General features: G+C 41.2%; 1 protein-coding gene across 1 annotated transcript in view; it reads right to left on the reverse strand.

Moving 5' to 3' along the window:
- LOC101467506 (retinoic acid receptor beta) overlaps window positions 1-17,615 on the reverse strand; it is a 278,325-nt gene extending 260,710 nt beyond the window's left edge. The window contains exon 1 of the mRNA XM_012921767.2: window positions 17,459-17,615. The gene's annotated coding sequence lies outside the window, so the exon portion shown is untranslated. The remainder of the gene's footprint in view (window positions 1-17,458) is intronic.
- Between the last annotated feature and the right edge of the window lie 553 nt (window positions 17,616-18,168).

Here is an 18,168-nt window from a genome sequence, read left to right on the forward strand (position 1 = left end):
TTTAATCCCAGTGAAGCTGAATTACAAACACCACCAAGTGTGGTACATTTTTTTAATCTAAAACCCCCCAAATTATTATCTAAAATATACAGAACACTTTCTAAAATAGATGAATCAATATCCCTTCCTATTGCAAAATGGGAAGCAGATTTATCAATCAACATAGACCCAATCCTTTGGTCTCAGATATGCTTAAAAACCTTTCAATGGATCAGAAATCCCAGTTTGCAATTAATACAATACAAAATATTATATAGAGTGCACTATACTGGTCATAGGATGTTCAAGATGGGCTTTATGTCTTCCAACAACTGCTCACACTGTCAAGCAAATACACCGGACAATTACATTCACGCTCTTTGGTTCTGTCCACCAGTTCAGAAATTTTGGCGTGAGATATGTGAAGACTTATCGAAGTGTCTGAAATGTAACATTCCAGCCTCCCCTTTAGTATGCTTGCTGGGCAACTTGGATGAGGTCACTGCAGAAATAAACACAGCCCACGTTGTTTTCACTGCCCTATGCATTGCCACGAAAATGGTCCTCATTAACTGGAAAAATAAAAATAATCTTAATTCTAACCAATATAAAAACATCTAATGGATCACATTAGTCTCGATACAGCCTCTGCCATCACATTTGATCAAGCCCTCTGGGCTCCTTTGATCGGCTTCATCACCTAGTGGGGGTGGGGGGTCATGGTTTGGTCCTGCCTTCGCTATTGTGGTTGATATGGGGGTAGGGACGGCCTTAGGGCGTCTGGAGAGTCCCTAGGGACGTTTTCCCTGGAGGGCCTAACCCAGGGGTTGTGGCCATGACCTGGTTAGGGGCTCTGGTGGCTCGTATATGGTGTTTTCCTTGTGGCTGCGTACAGCGGAGATGGGGGAGGGTCTGTGCTGGCAGACGTTGGTTACTGGCCTGGTAGCCTGGCTGCCCCTGGGTGGGTCCGGGATGGACGTGGATGCTTGGGGATCTGGGGGTGCTCCGCCCTCGGGCTGGGGCTCTGGCTGGGCCTTCGGGGCTTGGGTCCTGGTTGTTGTGTCGCCAGTGTTGTGGGCGGGTGGGTGCATGGGGGCTCAGCCCCGGTGCGGGGGACCTCTGGTGCAACGGCCCAACTGGAGGGCTCTCTAACTGGTGGGGAGGCTGTTACATCTTTGCAGGAGGTCTCCTCTCTACAGGAGCTCATTCTTCAGGTGGGGGAGAGATATAGGAGAGGTGGAGAATGAACTCAACCTGGGCGTCTATTGTCTTGTGTAGTCTGGGAGATGATTGGATGATGGGGTGGGTGCAGTTTTCTCTGCGGTGGGGTGGGGCAGTGCTGCTGCTGTGGGCCCCGGTCCGGATGGGCCTGGGCCCCCTTGCCCTGGTGGGTTCCAGAGTGTGGGGGTCCCTACTTGGGTCAGCGGGGGAGCTGGCCCCAGGGAGGGGCCGCTTGCCCCTCCCCTTCTTCCCTCCCCATCCTCAGCTGCCTCCCTCTTCCGGCTCCACCACATCCACACACACGCAGGGCTTGGGGTGCAGGTGTGTCACTGTTATGGCCCCTGGCCTCAGGTGGCCCCGCCTTCCTCTATGGAAATCAAAGCGTTCCAGGACTCACAGGTGATTGGCTGGCCAGGGACCTATGCCCGCCCAACTTCATGCAGATCAGAGTGTGCCAGACCACTCACACCATTGGCTGCTGAAGGAGCCATGAATATGACGGACCAATGACGCGGCTGCCTGCATTTACCTGGGAGTATAAAAGGCTGAGGAGTCTTCATTTGTGGGGGACTTGTTGATGCGAACAGACTGTGTAGACTGCCTTTGCCTTTGTATTGCTGCCCTTTGCAACCTTTGTGTTGAGTAACTGCCTGAGAGATGTTTAGATGATTAGTGTTCTACTGGTGTTATTAGTGTTATTTGAATGAGTTATTTGTTATGTTCGTTTAAATCACCCCATTGCGTAGTGAGTTGTTTCACTAACGGTTTTCAGTTGTGTTAATAAACCTTATGTTTTTCTTTTTATTTAACCCTCCTGTCTCTGGGCTCATTTATGTTACATCCCCTGTCGCCTAGCAGAGCCGGGTCGTAACATAAGTGGGGGGGAAAAAAAGAAAAAAAGGGGGCATTTGTTTTAGAGTAGCCTTATCACTTTAGGTGCTATGTCGGCTGCGTTTTGTTTACAGCACTTTATAGATGCCCCATCTATTGAGCTTTTAAATAGCTGTCAATAAAATGATTTGCTGCAAATTGTGGATCACTTTCAGCTGCAAGTCTCAAAAACCCTCCGTAAGTGTGATTTGAAAGCTTTAGTGGTGGACAAGTTGGTGGGAGCTGGTGTGATTCAAGCGCCTGTTTTGCCTGTGGTCTCTGGTGTGCCAAGCCAAGCTGCCGTAGTTGAGGAGGGCCATAAGAATGGTTCTAGTGGGGATGGCGAGGGGGATGAGCGGGGAAAAATGCCGCGCACGCTTCCTCGCTATGATCCACTCTCCTCTGGGAGTTCAGAAGGCAGAGAAGGAGCTCGGCTGAAGGTGCGGCTGGCACGCCTCCAATTGGAGGCTGAGGAGAAGGCCCAGAACAGGCGGGCTCAGCTAGAGCTTGAAATAAGAAGGCTGGAGATAGAGGCAGACAAAGCCGTTAGGCTGCGAAAGCTTGAGCTGGAGCCTCAAGCCTCATCTGTCTCTGCTGAAAATTCCAGCTCCACCTCCTCGTCCGCTTCAACTTTTGATATCAGCAAGTGCATTTCTTTAGTGCCCACCATTAGAGAAATTGAGGTTGATACATACTTTGCAGCATTTGAGCGTATCGCTGGCGCATTGCAGTGGCCTATTGATATTTGGCCTCTTTTGTTGCAGTGCAAACTGTCCTGCAAAGCCCAAGAGGTGGTGGCTGCACTTTCTTTAAAGGACAGTTTAGATTACTCGTGTGAGACTTTGTTATTAGATAAAATTAATATTGATAAAGTTTACCTTTATGTACAGAATCTGAATATCGCAAAATATTTTTAAAAACTTGCAATAATGCCGTATCGTGCATTAAGTATTGTGATAATATCGTATCGTGGGATGTATGGGGATTCCCACCTCTAGTATATGGGGGTGGGAATGCACGTTTGTGTCTGCGTGCACCTGTTCGTCTGTGTCTATATGTCAGCTTGGGTCTTAGACTCCACCTCTCTGGGTGCATCTCAGGCTCTCCGAGGTATGGAGGCCCATCTCACCACACTCCCTGCCGGTGGCTGATGCCCTCAGACGTTGGTGTGTTGGTGGTTCTTGGTGTCTGGGGCTGGGCGCTCATGTATGTACCGGCTCACTCCTGGTGGCCGATTGGCGGGGCCTGGTGCCTGTGGCCCAGCTGAGCCCCTTCCGGGAGCTGAGGTGCCCTCAGGCGTCTGCCCTCAGCCACGGAGCAGAGTGCTGGGTGACCTCTTGTTTGGGCTCTCCAGCTCTTCCCAGGAGGGTGGTACGGTTGCCCCCCTGGTGGTCCTCCTTGGGTCTTCGTATTCTGGATGTCTGGGGCCTGGATCTCCTCCATACCTGCTTCATGCCCTGGGGGACAGAGCTATGGCTCCCCACACTCCCTAGCAGATCGTTACATGGAGAAACCTTTGGAATACAAGCGTGCCGATCCACACAGGTGTGCACACAGGTGTACACACGGGTGTTCACAGACTAAAACTACACCTTTCTTGGCTGTTACCTCAAAGCACATTGTGCGCTGTCGATCTTGCGTGCTGCACAATATCGTTTAATAATTAGTATCTACTGTTATCTACTGTTAGCTAGTTTATTGTGATGGTGTTGTATTTATTATTTTGCTCTTTCTTGTTTGTTTTCTCTTCTGTTTTTTTTATCTGCATACAGGTGATCAAGATGTTTTTGTTTGTTTTTCTTTTTTTTTCTTCCCCCCTTTCTCACCGTCTCTTCTCTCCTCCTCTATTTTTCTTTCTCTCCCTCTCCTTCTTTTATTCTTTCTCCCTGTCCTATCCGCCAGTCATGTCTGTCCCGTCTGTAACAACCGAAAATCAAATCAAATAAATACATAATTATAAGAAAGGTCAATCAAATGGGCCAATATGGCAAGGCCATGATTCAGACAACAATTCTGATGGCTAAAGATCCAAACAGGACAGGCAAAAAAAAAAAAAAAGAAGGAAAGAAAACTAGGCAAACAACTGCGCCAGTGTAAAGCAGCAGAGCTCCACCTCTCATGAAGAAGATGAACAGCATCTCCATTCCCCAGTAGTGCGGTTCATACCCTGGGGTGAGCCAGGACATTTATTTGAGAGTCCTTTCTAAAACAGTGAGCCAACTGCTGCCACACATCCAAATCCATGCTTGCTGGATCCAATCTAGTTACATTCATTTGTCGTATGTCACTGTGTGGCACAATGTGAACCCAAATGCAGGACAGAAACTTCAAAACAAATTTGCTACGTGTGACTCTTCTGATCCTCTACAACTCGGACAATAAATACTCACCAGATAATGAGGGGAGAAAAAACAGCTAGGAGACATAGTGGGAACAAATCGGGGATAACAAGACAAGAAAAGTAAAAGCACAAGAGAAGACTGGTTAGATAAATTAAAAGCCAAGTGGTAAAAAGTGGTCTCTCCTCCTGCTTTCTATGATTGGCCATATCAACCTTATAAAAATGGTTGTGTAAAAATGTTTTAGATCTCTCTGAGAACGTGTCCATTTATCTACCAGTGTCTTTTCTTAAAAAATGTGCTTCTCTTATTCTTTCCTTTGTGTGGAGGAATAAACCTCGTATCTCCAAAGCTAAAGCCTGAATCCTCATTAGTTATGGATTATTCCCCTCCAGCGCTGCTGTTTTTGGACAACTGCCTTCCTATGCCGCCTTTGGTGATAACTTCATTCTTAGAAACTCTGATGATTTGGAACCATCTGCATTTCCCTTTTTTACTCTTCTATGACCAACAGCCATCGGCCAGCGCTGATAAATACAGTCTTCCTCGATTGAAAAAGAGGGGGATTGTGCTGTTTCAGTCAGAATCACCAAGACAAAACTCGACAAAACTGTTGGTACTGTCTCCCTCTTATGTGATAAATGTGGTGTCACAGAAGAGTCACTCTCACAACTGTTTTGGTGTGGTCCTAGACAATTTCTGGAGGGCCATTTTTGAAGTTTTCTAAACAGTTTGTTAGGGACATCCAACTAGACTGGAACCTGGCCATCACTTGCTGCTCTGAGAGGACTTGGCCACTTCCATCTCACCAAAGGAAACTCCTCAGGGAAGGCATGATAAAGAGAATAATCTTACTAGATAATCTTACTAGAATGGAAATCCTATCATCACCTCCCTGTTTCAAAAGGTTGCTCAATGAAATACTACTTCTCACTAGACTTGAGCAGATTCATTGCTGTAAAGGCAAGTCTCTCACCAGTTTTCAGGCCATCTGGAAACCATCCCTGGACTTTCCTGGACCAATTCTGGAATTGCTTCATGCTGCTGTATGCTTGATGTCCACTTATCACTATATTTGTAATCCTGTGACTTTGTATAACATCTCTCCACCCATTGTTTTTGTTTCATTGCGTTTTTTGTTTGTTTCTCTTTTGTATAAAATGTTCTTAAAAGTTCCATTTAAAAAAAGACCCAAAACCATGATACCCATAGTATGCCAGCAAAATAACTCCCACACAATTAAACCATCACCACCAGCCAGAAAACTTGACACAAGGCAGGATGGATCCATTCATTCAGGTTGTTTATGCCAAACTCTAATCCTACCATCCAAATATCACAGAAGAAATCAAGATTCATCAGACCAGGCAACGTTTTCAGTCGTCTATTGTCCAATTTTGTTGAACATTGCAAACTGTGGCTTTAGTTTCCTGTTCTTAGCTAACTGGACTTTATTAATTATATATTTGCATTAAAAATCCTTTGAATGTGTCTACAAAATGAAGTGCCTGGTGAGTATATATATAAAGCACACTGTCTGCTGCTGTGTGTTGCATGTAAGAAAGAACAACTTCAGACAATGTCGTAGCCTGATTCCCCCACCAGTTTCCAGAGATCATGCATGAAAAGGGAAGAGCAGTTCGATTACCAGCTAATAATCACTATTCTTCACAATGTTTAGGCTAAATACTGCACATTATAGACTGTATGGCTTCAGTCACAAAAAAAACATGCCCTAAAATGAGAAACCCCACTAATCCAGAGGTTAAAAGCAAACAACCACTGTTATTATTTAAGAGCTTTTGGCTTAGGTAGCAGGGAGTGACAAAGAATACAGGTGGATTATCAAAGCAGCAAGCCTACAACGCACATGATAGAGCATTAGGTAACAAAGAGGATTATTCAAATAAGAATCAAGTTATTAGCATTGCAAATTAGAACAGTATTTAAAGCACAGCAACATGCCCTTCAAATATCTCCTGCTGCAGAGAAGTCCCAGCTCTCCTCAGTGTTAAAAAAGTTATAAGGCAGGAAGAGTTAGCACTTCCATGTTAAACTTTACCGCCACACTGAATTATCATTGGATCCTCCATTTCTCATAGAAACTCCTCCACCTCATAATCTCTTCATTGCTATAATGGAATTGTGTCGTGTGCCACAAATTTTTTAAACCACCACTGAATGTAATGTAATGTATTGTAATGGTTATCAGAATCATTTTAATCCACCAGCATGCATAAGCTCTTTAATCAAAATCACATTTTTAATGCAAAATGATTATTATTAACCACATGAATATTTTTGATTAAGATACCAAGTTACAGTTTGTTACTTGCATTCCTGAAAAGAAAAAATAGTTTTAGTAGTTAAACATTATACTTGATTATTTCTGACTTCTCAGAGAAGTCAATGTAAAGTTTAGTTATATAGCACAGGGTTGACCTAAGTGCTGAACATTAAAATTATATAGTTACAAGTAATATTACACTAAAAATCCAGAAGATTTTAACACAATACTCAACATTTAAATACATTAAAATGAAATAAATAAAACCAATTAATAAAATCAAAATGGACAATACAATGCAATCAACTAAGGCCCATAGCCTCAAACTTGAGAGTAGTGTAATTTTATACCTGATAACTTTGGGTTGCTGAATTTCACTGTGATTCCACATTTTCTGGGTGCCAGTTTCTTCTTATTTCTACAAATAATTATTAGAATGTAGATAAAAAATTTTAGAAAAAAGTAAAATATCATAGCATCCTATTCACAGTTTGGTATAATGTCTGAATTATTTATAATGCCTGAGAAATCATATATATATAGATAGATAGATAGATATCAAACGACACAATTCCATTATAGAAATGAAGAGATTATGACAGTATTACCAAGACTACATGAAGTACCCTCAGAAGGTCTGCTAGATGATGTTAATGCAGCACTACGAACGATACCTACAAACACCATTACTGCACCTGCTCGCCTGACTACAGTGGGACTCAGAGCCTTTAGTTGTTCTGCCCCGAGACTTTGGATGCACTTCCTCTTGCTCTACAGACCACACACTGTCTCACCACTTTTAAATCACTACTCAAAACTCATCTGTTTAGAATTGCATACACCTGATCTGTCTTAGACCATTTTTACCTTGCTCAGTTTTTATATTTGCTTTTATACTTTTATGACTGTTTATGTCTAAATTTTATCTACCATGTTTGCTATATATACATTTTTCTTATGTTTTTTTATGGTATTGTTTACGTGTTACTGTAAGGTGACCTTGAGGGTCTGAAAGGCGCCTATAAATAAAATGCATCATTATTATTATTATTATTATTATTATTATTATTATTATTATTATTACTGAGACTAATAAGCTGATCAGCGGCGTGTCGAATAGTATAAATGGCTGGTACAATAGTACACTTCCCCATATGGACACCACCATTATTATGTATTATACAAATGAGGTGAACACCTCAACAGCTAAGAAACCAGTCAAAACAATGGAATGATGCAGAAAGTCGTCTTTTTTCTTGATTCCTGTTTCAACATCCCATCTGCATTCACAGTCATCAGTGACAGCTCCTTATCTAGCTAATGAAGCATAACAAACACACTGATGCAATTTTTACATAAGGTTCATAGTAGCAAATCAGTATGCCAGTTAAGTTCAGTCTTCCACTGAACAAGATATCTTTCATTCATTATTGATGTTGTGTGAGAGGCTCTTTCCCGGAAGGCACCCTAAGATTCCCATAGCCAGACACAGCATCAAAGGCTTCCATATAATCTTGTCTACTTTTTTTCTGACCTATCCACATCCCGACTCTCTACATTACATGGTTTGTAATTACTGCTTTCCCTTGCCATGCATGTTTAATTACGTCATAACTTACAACCTAACAGTGAGAGCGATATTTGTGATATCTTTATTAATGATTTTTACAGTTAAAGGTAAATATTTTGCATAGAAACAGTCTTACTAGGACTAGGATTCTTTAGCTGGATGGCGATATACGATATATATCTCGATATTTTTTTTTTAAAGCCGTAAGGTAAGAACAAAAAGAGAGTTCTTAGTCAAAGCTGTGTCCCAGATGTCACACAGGCACTTTTATTAACATACAGCGCAGATGTACAAGAAAAAAATACTCAGAAATAAATTATCAGCATTCATTAAATGATACATTTCCATAAATAAAATAAAACAATGTTGTTTTTGTGCATAACAAAAACCTCACAATTGTGCAGTCAAAATGTAAACTAACAGATGCTGAGCATAATAACAAGCAGCTGCTCTGTTCCCAACTTCTACTGCGTGACAGCCTGGAGTTTGAAATCCTCCTTGTAACCATGTCTCTGAACAGGTGCCATTTGTGGCCCTTATACACACACAATACGGTAATATTACGTTGAAGCACAGTACGTATCACTCCGCGAGGCTCCCGACTACGGTAGCCGTAGGGCTGCTCAATTAATCGAATTTTAATCACGATTACGATCTGGGCTTTCAACGATCATTAAAAATGACTGAGCCGATTATTAGCCCCTCCCTCATTTATCCGCGACACCTTAAAGGCCGGTCCGTGAAAATATTGTCGGGCATAAACCGTCCGTGGCGCAAAAAAGGTTGGAGACCGCTGATTAAGAGGACCCGAGGGAAGCTCGGAAAGCTAAGCAGAAGTTATTTGGAGAGTGACTGCCGTTGGTTGAAAAGAGTTTAAAAAAAAAACTTCAGTGGTGTTGCACACTATTTTATATTATTTTTTTAAAGTCATTGTTAACCCTTTAAAGCCGGTCAGAGCAGCACGCTCCGTGTTGCGTAACTATTTTTAAATCCCTGTAGAACCTGAACCGTGTAAGCTAGCGCAATAATTTGTTTTGCATATGAAACCGGAGGAGTTGTACTTACATCTGATGCCATCAGCTTGTCCTCGGTCACGGTTTCCTTCCACATATAGCTTTGCAAAAATTGCATAAAAAGCGCTTGCAGGAACAAAAACATAATATTTCAGAAACACGCTTTGCCGATCCATCAGCTGTTCGTAACACTTCCCACAGTGAAATGATGCACCTGCTGTTTTCTTTGCAAATTTGCATCATAGGATTGTTTTTTGTTTTTCCTGCAGTATATAAAAATTGCTGTATCTCCAAAATAAAACTATGAAGACACTCAAAATAAATTTCCTGTTGTTGTAAACTATTTTTTGCAACTTTATTATATTTAAAGTTTTGAGGGATAAACCTCTTAAATTTCTCCAAGTAGAAATATATGTAAACAAAACAAAAGCGATTTTCAATTTTTTTTGTAGTTTATTGCACTTTTTTGCAATTTATGTAATTACTATGGACTTAATGCATACATATTATTAAAATATGGGCTATAACAGTTGTATTGATGTATAGCAACTTGAAATGCTCCCACAAATGGCACTACAGCATGTAAAAAAATAATATAAGCTCTGGTGGACTTGGTTCTATAGTAGGTCTTAAAGGGTTAAATAAATATCGTCAAATAATCGTGATCTCAATTTCAGTGAAAATAATCGTGATTATCATTTTTGCCATAATCGAGCAGCCCTAGGTAGCCGTAATGCTCCAATCAAGGAGCATTATCAAGCGGTGCGGCTTCATAGTTTACCAAAGTCGTACTAAAATATTTTTTGACAGATTGCCACATAAAATCGGTTCGCGGTCAGTAAACACGACCAGAATTCATACATAAGGTGTTGATTTTTGAGAAAATGAAAGGATTTTAGGCCGTCAACGGGTTAGCGCAGTGAGTGCGGTCAGCTCGTTAACGCGTTGATGCCGTGCAGCCCGCATGGGGCGATCCGTGGTAACTTGTTAAGGGAGATTTGCTGTGTTAATGCAGTTATGCGTCATTTTAACAAGATTAACGCTGATAGCACTAAAATAATAATCTCCAAATGTTTTCTTTTTACCGAGCAGCTCCTCTTTGATAGCTGCCATGTCCGTTTTGTGCTGCCTGCAGGTGAAGCGATGGGGGAGTTGTGTTCAGTGAAGGAGAGGCAGAGTAACGCTGCGTAGAGACAAAAGTGGACGAAAGAGAGGCAAACTTGCAGCTTCACAAGTATTTATTATAACATAACATAGACTATATTGATATAAACTATATTGTCAGATCTTATATCTCATATAAAAATATATTGATATATTTAATCCTTTAAGACCTACCAGACTCACCTGTTCTCAGCTGCATTTGAATAAAGCACCAAATCCACACTTTAAGCTTAAATTTCAAAACTTACATTTAACTACTGATTTTATCTACTGTTCTGATTTTATCTGTTTTGATTTTATATACTGTTGTTTGTTTGTTTGTTAATTAGTTAGTTAGTTTATTTGCTTGTTTTAATCAATTTTAAATCATGCTTTTTATTTGTTCTTGTTTCTAATGTCTCTGTAAAGCACTTTGAATCACCTTGTTGTTGAATTGTGCTATACAAATAAACTTGCCTTGCCTTACCATAGAACCAAGTCCGCCAGAGCTTACATTATATTTTTACATGCTGTAGTGCCATTTTTGGGAGCATTACAGGTTGCTATACATCAATACAACCATTATAGCCCAAATTTTAATATTATGTATGCATTAAGTCCAAAGAACAACATAAATCCAAAAGTGCACTAAACTACAAAAAAATAGTAAATCGTGCAAAAAGTTGCACAAAAAAGTTTTAAACCGCAGGAAATTTATTTTGAGTGTCATCGTAGTTTTATTTTTGAGATACACCAATTTTTATATCCTGCAGGAAAAACGAAAATAAATATCATAATGCAAACTTGCAAAAAAAAACAGCATGTGCTTCAAAATAAACTATTTCCAGCAGTGCCTTTTGGGTTCTAAGCATCCCAGAAACTATTCAGAAAAGCATAAAGCCAAATATGACTTTTAAAAACACCAGTATAGGCTTATAAGGCCTTGAAGGTAAAAACTACATTTTCCGCAAGAATGACATCACTTCCAGTTTTGGCCCGGTAATGGCGGACATACGATAGTTCGCGCTGACGTCTATTCCAACCTAGTTAAAAGCGTGTTTCTGGAATATTGTGTTTTTGTTGCTGTAAGTGCTTTTTATGCAATTTTTGCAAAGCTATATGTGGAAGGAAACCGTGACCTAGGACAAGCTGATGGCATAAGATGTAAGTACAACTCCTCCGGTTTCATATGCAAAAAAATTAATGCGCTACCTTACGTGGTTCCAGTTCTACAGAGATTTAAAAATAGTTACGCAAAACGGAGCGTGCCCGCTCTGACCGGTTTTAAAGGGTTAAAAACTCAATATGTCGCCCAGTCTTAAGTCTTACTATACTGCACATTATGCATCTTAAATAGTTACGTGGACTGATGCTGGTAAAGCAGCAACGCTGATCATTTTATTAAAGATGAAAGAATTTAGACAGTTTTTCATTCTCAGTGATGCCACAGTGTTTCTTTTGACTTTGGGACCTGAAGCTGACGGAGTTTTGGACCCAGATTACTCCGAGAGGCTCCTGACTACGGTAGCTGTAATGCTCCGACAATCCATCAAGTGGTGCGGCTTCGTAGCTTACCAAAGTCGCACTAAAATATTTTTTGACAGATTTTTGAGCGCCGTGTAGAACATAAAATCGGTTTGAGGTCAGTAAGCACAACCAGAATTCATACATAAGGCGCGCTGTTGATTTTTGAGAAAATTAAAGGATTTTAATGTGCCTTAGAGTGTGGAAAGTACGGTATATACAGTAAATGTAGCTTATGGACAAGTTCAGTAAGGAAAATCTGTAATCACTGCTGCTTTCTTGGGTGCTCAGCTGCTCGTCTGTTCGTTACACCATTACCACTTTCCCACCATGTCCAACACAATACTGACATCATTACTCTAGTCCAGTCACCTTCTTGCCCACCTTATTTCAGCCAGTCAGCGTCCACTCAGATTGGTTTACAAATGTTTCGTCTTTCTCCCCATCAGACTTTCCCTTAGAGCTCCATCCAAGCCTCATCATCACCACCACCATCAAGACCCCAGGAGGTCCTGTCCTAAATCCTATCACTGCTGTGATTCTGTTCTGCTAACATGGTTATTGACGTTTAATGTGTTCATTTCTCTATCTCAATAAAACATGTTAGTCTCAAGTCTTCTTATTGAAATGAATCTATGATATATATTTTTTAAATATCTTTCTTTTAGGATTCTTTGTTGGTTTGGGGTTTTCTCTGTGCGTCATATTTTTTTCTCAAGTCTTCTTAGTTTTGTTATCTAGATTTTAGTTTCCTTACATTTCATCTCTTGCTTCTGTTATCATGGCTCCCCTGTGTTCCTCACACCTTCTAAGTCAGTCTTCTCTCTGTGATTGTTTGCCTTTCTGTCTTTGTGTGAAGTCGAGCCTTAGACCTCTAAATTTCATCATAGAATCACTTAAGATAAAAATAGCAGTTTCAGTGGTATTTTCTGACATTGTCTTTTACAGCAATGTTAATATTTCCCTATATTGTCTATTGAAGACCGTATAGGTTAGAATGAAAAACGGTTCGACTGTGCGTTACTGCAGTTAAAAGGAGATAAAGAGTTAATTTCATGGTAAAACACATTTTACCTTTACCTGTGTCTGCTTTTCATCTGTACTCTGAATCACATTAAAAACATTTGCTAATGTAAACTAGATCACTATAGATTTTGAGCTTATTGTAGCTTTAAGACTGACTAGTCTGCTTCTATATCATTTGTTGCCAGCCAGGGAGTAGGGATGGGTACCGGTATCGGTTCTGACATAAACGGTAGTAACCACACCGAAAAGCAGCGCACATTTCGGGGCTTTATTTCGGTGCTTTTTTTTCCTGAGATGTCACACACTTTAGATTCTAGCCAATCATTTTAAGTTTCCGAGGATAGACATGGACACGAGCCCTGTGCGGGATCTGGCAGAAAACGGCACAGAGTGCTGGGATTTGCACATCCTTGTTCACTGTTTGCCGCTGTAAAGTCCTGCGTTTGGGTCCTCTCATTACCTCAGACCTGACATAAACTGAGTAAAATTATATTCTTCTAAGCTAGCAAAGCTGCTTACTTCAAGCCTGACGTTGTCTTACAGGTGAAAGAATGATTCCAAATCACTGCCCCACAGCAAGGATAACAGCTTATTTAAACCTGATACTGATCAGGTGTCAGCAGAAACTGGTACTGGATCAGAGCAGAAAAAACTGAACTGGTTCACCTCCAGCAGAGTCCCTCAGTGTAAACATGCCGTAACACATCTGCCCATCTTAACCCAGACAATAGAAACAAGTACATTTCTACAAATGTCTCTTTAAAAAAAAACACACAAATGCAAATTTAGTAGGAAAAACTGTGTAAATGTTGAATAACAGGGAATTCTATACTGTAATAAATTATGACCAACAGGCAAACAAATACCATGACCGCATGTCATGGTTGCGTGTTTGGAGTTTATTTTTTGTACACCATAACATTTCAGTTTTAACTTGACATCATTGCCTTTAAACACCAAACCAATGTGAGCCTAAACAGAGGGAACCTTAACAAAGTAAAGGCATTCACAGCTTATCTCATACAAAGAGCTGAAAGAGGCTAAATCAAAAAAACTGATGCAACATTTATAGAGCTGTACTGAGGCTGCAGGGAACCAAAACAGCATGTTTGGTGCAGATATGAAACTTAATCCTGTGTACTCGGTGTCTGAGTAATTCTGTACTTAGATGTTTCTGTTTTGGTGAACTTTGTTAGGATATTCTGTTTTAAAAGTAAAGTTCTGCCATTTTCTTTAAAGTAGTTTTCTCCTGTTTTGTGGCTGGACAGGGAGTTTAGACATTGTACTTTTGTGTTTTTAGATAAGAATTGTTTTTATTTTTTAGCCAGGATGGGGAATTTTGGTTTTGGCCTTGGAGACCCTGAAGTCTACAGCTTCCTTTCTGTTTAAGTCAAGTGTGAAGCTCTGAACTTGTGAAAGTAAACCATTTAAATGCTGATCTGGCAACACGGTGGTTTGCGCTGTTTCCTCACAGCAAGATGGGCCTGAGTTTAATTCCACCACCTGGCTGGGGTCTTTCTGTGTGGAGTTTTCATGTTCTCCGCATGTCTCTGTGGGGTTTTTCCAGGTACTCCGGCTTCCTCCCGCAGTCCAAAGACATGCGGTGGGGATATGTTAATTAGTAACACTAAATTGGCCATAGGTGGCCATGGTTGTGACAGACTGGCAACCTGTCCAGAGTGTACCCTGCCTATTGCCCTAAGACAGCTTGGATAGGCTCCAGCCCCCCCCCCCCCCCCCCCCCCCCCCCCCCCACCTACCCTGGTGACCCTGACAGGGATAAGCTGGGTTTTATTCAGTAGTTTTAAGTAGTGGAATGCTACATTTCTGTGATACATTTATGAAATGTAGACTGTGCCTCCTAGACTTCCATACTAAGTGTTGTGTGTCACAATAGTGTGTCTGCCAGCTAAAGGCACAGCTGGAATATTTTCCAGCAAAAGAAAAGATTGTGAGATAACTTCATTCAGAGACTGAAGATAAGAAGAGAAGAAGAGCGGTTATATTTAAAAAGATAGGACTGCCATGTGAATATTTAAAGCTTCATTTAATGTCCTCATTTTTTCAATCACACACTGGATTTGTATATGATGTGAAGGCATGTTTTGCATTTATGAAACTTCCCATAAAAATGAGGTACACAAAGTTTCTGTTATTCAAATGTTGCATGACGTGGAAGCTTAGTGCAGGATGAACAAGTTAGCGTGACTTCCTTTGATGACTTTACAGTAAAGGTCTATGATGGACTGGTACTCAGTGGCTGTGGTGTTCATGGTCAGTTTGGTTGCATCGAGTGTAACAGATTCATTTGAATTTAAGCAGCTTAGATTCAACCGTTATAGTAATTGTAATATCAGCCAAGATAGCTTAGCTGGGAAACATCTGTTTACATCTGGTTTAAGTCATTGTCTAAATCCACGAGGAGCAGTAAACCTCAGAGCAGCAGCACAGGTCAGGTGATCAAAGCCTGTACACAAAGAAAACCTGCTGGATCGCTGGATAGAAATTATTGCAAGCTGTGATTATGTTTCACACGCAGAGCTACTACAGCCAATTTCAGGGTTCCCCTACCTGCCAAGTCCCACTTGTATGTTAAATTAATATAGCAAAGAGAATGACTTTGTAATTTCTTACTTTTTTCCTTTTCTTTGAATAAAAAAGTCGAATCAGTAGTTTTATTTTTATCAGAGTATTACTTAACACAAGTATCGTTACTTGTAATTATTAAGAACAAAATTTTGCAACCTCTGAATTCTTCAGAGTTTAACTACTGAACTAACCAAGAACCTCTCATGTAATGAGGCTGAATGCTTTTCACTGAAGACTCCTGAGTTTAGAGTTACAACTGAACTAAGAAAGAGAAGCGAGGCGAAGCAGCAGCTACTTCTCTGACACTCGGCCAGCATTCTGTGGAGTGGCGCAAGTCACACTTCAGAATGTCACACAGCAGCCTAACAGGCCATCTCCTATCCCTGAGAGCATTTTGCCATCTGCTGACTGTTACTGGTAATCACATGACCAATCGCATTTTATATGCAGCTTTAACATCATTTCCTTAGGGATCATTAAAGTATTCAGATTCATATATAGTTCAGGCACACGGTGCGTAACGATATGACTCGTGTCATCCATGAAGAAAAAGTCACATTTGAAAAATCCATGATCCATGTGATGGAGCTATAGAAGGAGAAGTTCAACGAGGAATAGGAGATGCACATTAGAGTCAAATTAAAATGTATGGAATAATTAAAGATCTTTCATTTTGGCACAGGGCTCAACATAAAGGCGCTGAAGAAACATTGCTGATGGAATTAAGCACATTATTAATGCAGGCTTACTCCAGGCTATTGCGCCACTGATGTTATCCTTTGATATCTTCCAAAGTCATTAATATTGCATCATGTAGCTGAAGTCTTAATCACCAGCTTCACTGCTGTACTGTATAAAGGAGTATTTTTTTCTGGTGGTAATAAGTCGGAGGCACTATCAAACCAACCATCATTTACAGCTAAAATTGCCATTGACTTTGAAATTCCCACTGACAGCATGCCATTCTGTCATGGCTCCCCACCCCCTCGATGGCATTTCACAGAGGACAATGCTGCTGTGCGCATACAAGTGGGTTAATTAAAAGATTCATAAGTCAGTCTGAGAACATTGACATACTGGAGAGCGATTCCAGCATTAGAAAACATCAAAGGGTTTAAACTCCAGGCATGAAAAGCATGGGAAATGAGCTTTCACATTGAGAAGCGCCTCCAAACCCTGCAGGAAAAGAGGAGCCTCTCTTTGACTCTCAGGTAGCGAGAGCTTGCGACTATGTCCTCATACCACCACCTGCTCCCACGAGGAGGGGATGGGGGATGAGAGCAGAAACACTCAGTGTTAAGAAATGAAGTTATGATATTGTTGTGACTGTTTTCAAGACAAATGTATGAATAAATACATTTATCCAGGGCTTTCCTTTTCCTTTTTGTTGAAATCAGAATTAAATTCTTGGCTTGAAAGCACTCTGAATGAATGAAGGGGCATGCTGGGTGGGAGTGTTGCTGCACATCATATCACGAGGTGATGCAAACCTGCACTTCCCCTGATGGACCGTTTCACAGTCAGGAGTGGGCTGCAACAGGTAAATGCCATCATGGTCATCCCCATGAACATCAACATCATCATTACTGTACAAACCATCTCCTCTCCAGTGCACCACGTTCACCGCTGATGACCACCAGACCACCTCAAATATTACATTATTTTTTTTTAAAAATCTAAAACTAAAATTTCAGGGATGCCGCGACGCACAATGTGACCAAGTGTCCGGATCCATCACTTCCCGGCGGCGCCAAAACAAACCGGTCAGGTGCCCGGACACAAGAAATCACGGTCCCTCTGTGACCCACTTAACAGAATAATTAACAGCAGCGTATTGCTCACAACTTTTCAATAGCTCTTTGCACCAATCTTTAGAATTTCTCATGGAGAAACTTACCCCCGTCGCGCAGCTGCTCTCGGTATGTTTAGTACAAATGGGCATCCTATTTTTTTCTTTTCTTTTTCCCCCGCCCTCAGCCACGCCACCTTTGCCTGAGCGCAGCCGAGCAGGGAAGAGTGGAGGAGGTGAAGTCCTTCTGCCAAAGGCTGCTGCACCCGACCTGATGGCGCGCAGCTGCGCCGCGCTGCCGCAACATGGCAGTACCGGGTCTAACCCCGCGTGACGGAGTGACTGACACCGTTCACCACATGACGAGAGCCTTTAGGTGGTGCTTTAACCCAAACAGTTCATCTTTAACTTTCAGATCTGAAGGTCACGTTTATTTAGAAATTCTGAATTTAAGAAATCATTTTGTACGAAGGAAAGGCGGATGGTGTTAGTCTGGGCTGTCATGCTGGGTTGTAGAGTGGTTACCATAGATTCTTTATAGCACCTAGTATGTACCACTTGTTTGTATAAATGAGGACATGTAAAATTCCACACAGGCATTCAGCACTGACGTTGTTCTGTTACTGCTGTTCTGAGTCCTTCAGCTAAAATCACAAATAAATAAAAGGGAAACCTTTTCCCCTTCTTAATTTTCTCTCAAACCTTATGCGAGTGGAACTACGCTAGCTACAGGTGGGCAGATCGATCGATAGTATTGATACTGGTGTCAGTATCAGATTGATACTAACACAATTGGACTGATACTTTGGTTTTATCCT

Source organism: Maylandia zebra, linkage group LG22 (genome assembly GCF_041146795.1).
Source record: "Maylandia zebra isolate NMK-2024a linkage group LG22, Mzebra_GT3a, whole genome shotgun sequence".
Classification (NCBI taxonomy): Eukaryota; Metazoa; Chordata; class Actinopteri; order Cichliformes; family Cichlidae; genus Maylandia; species Maylandia zebra.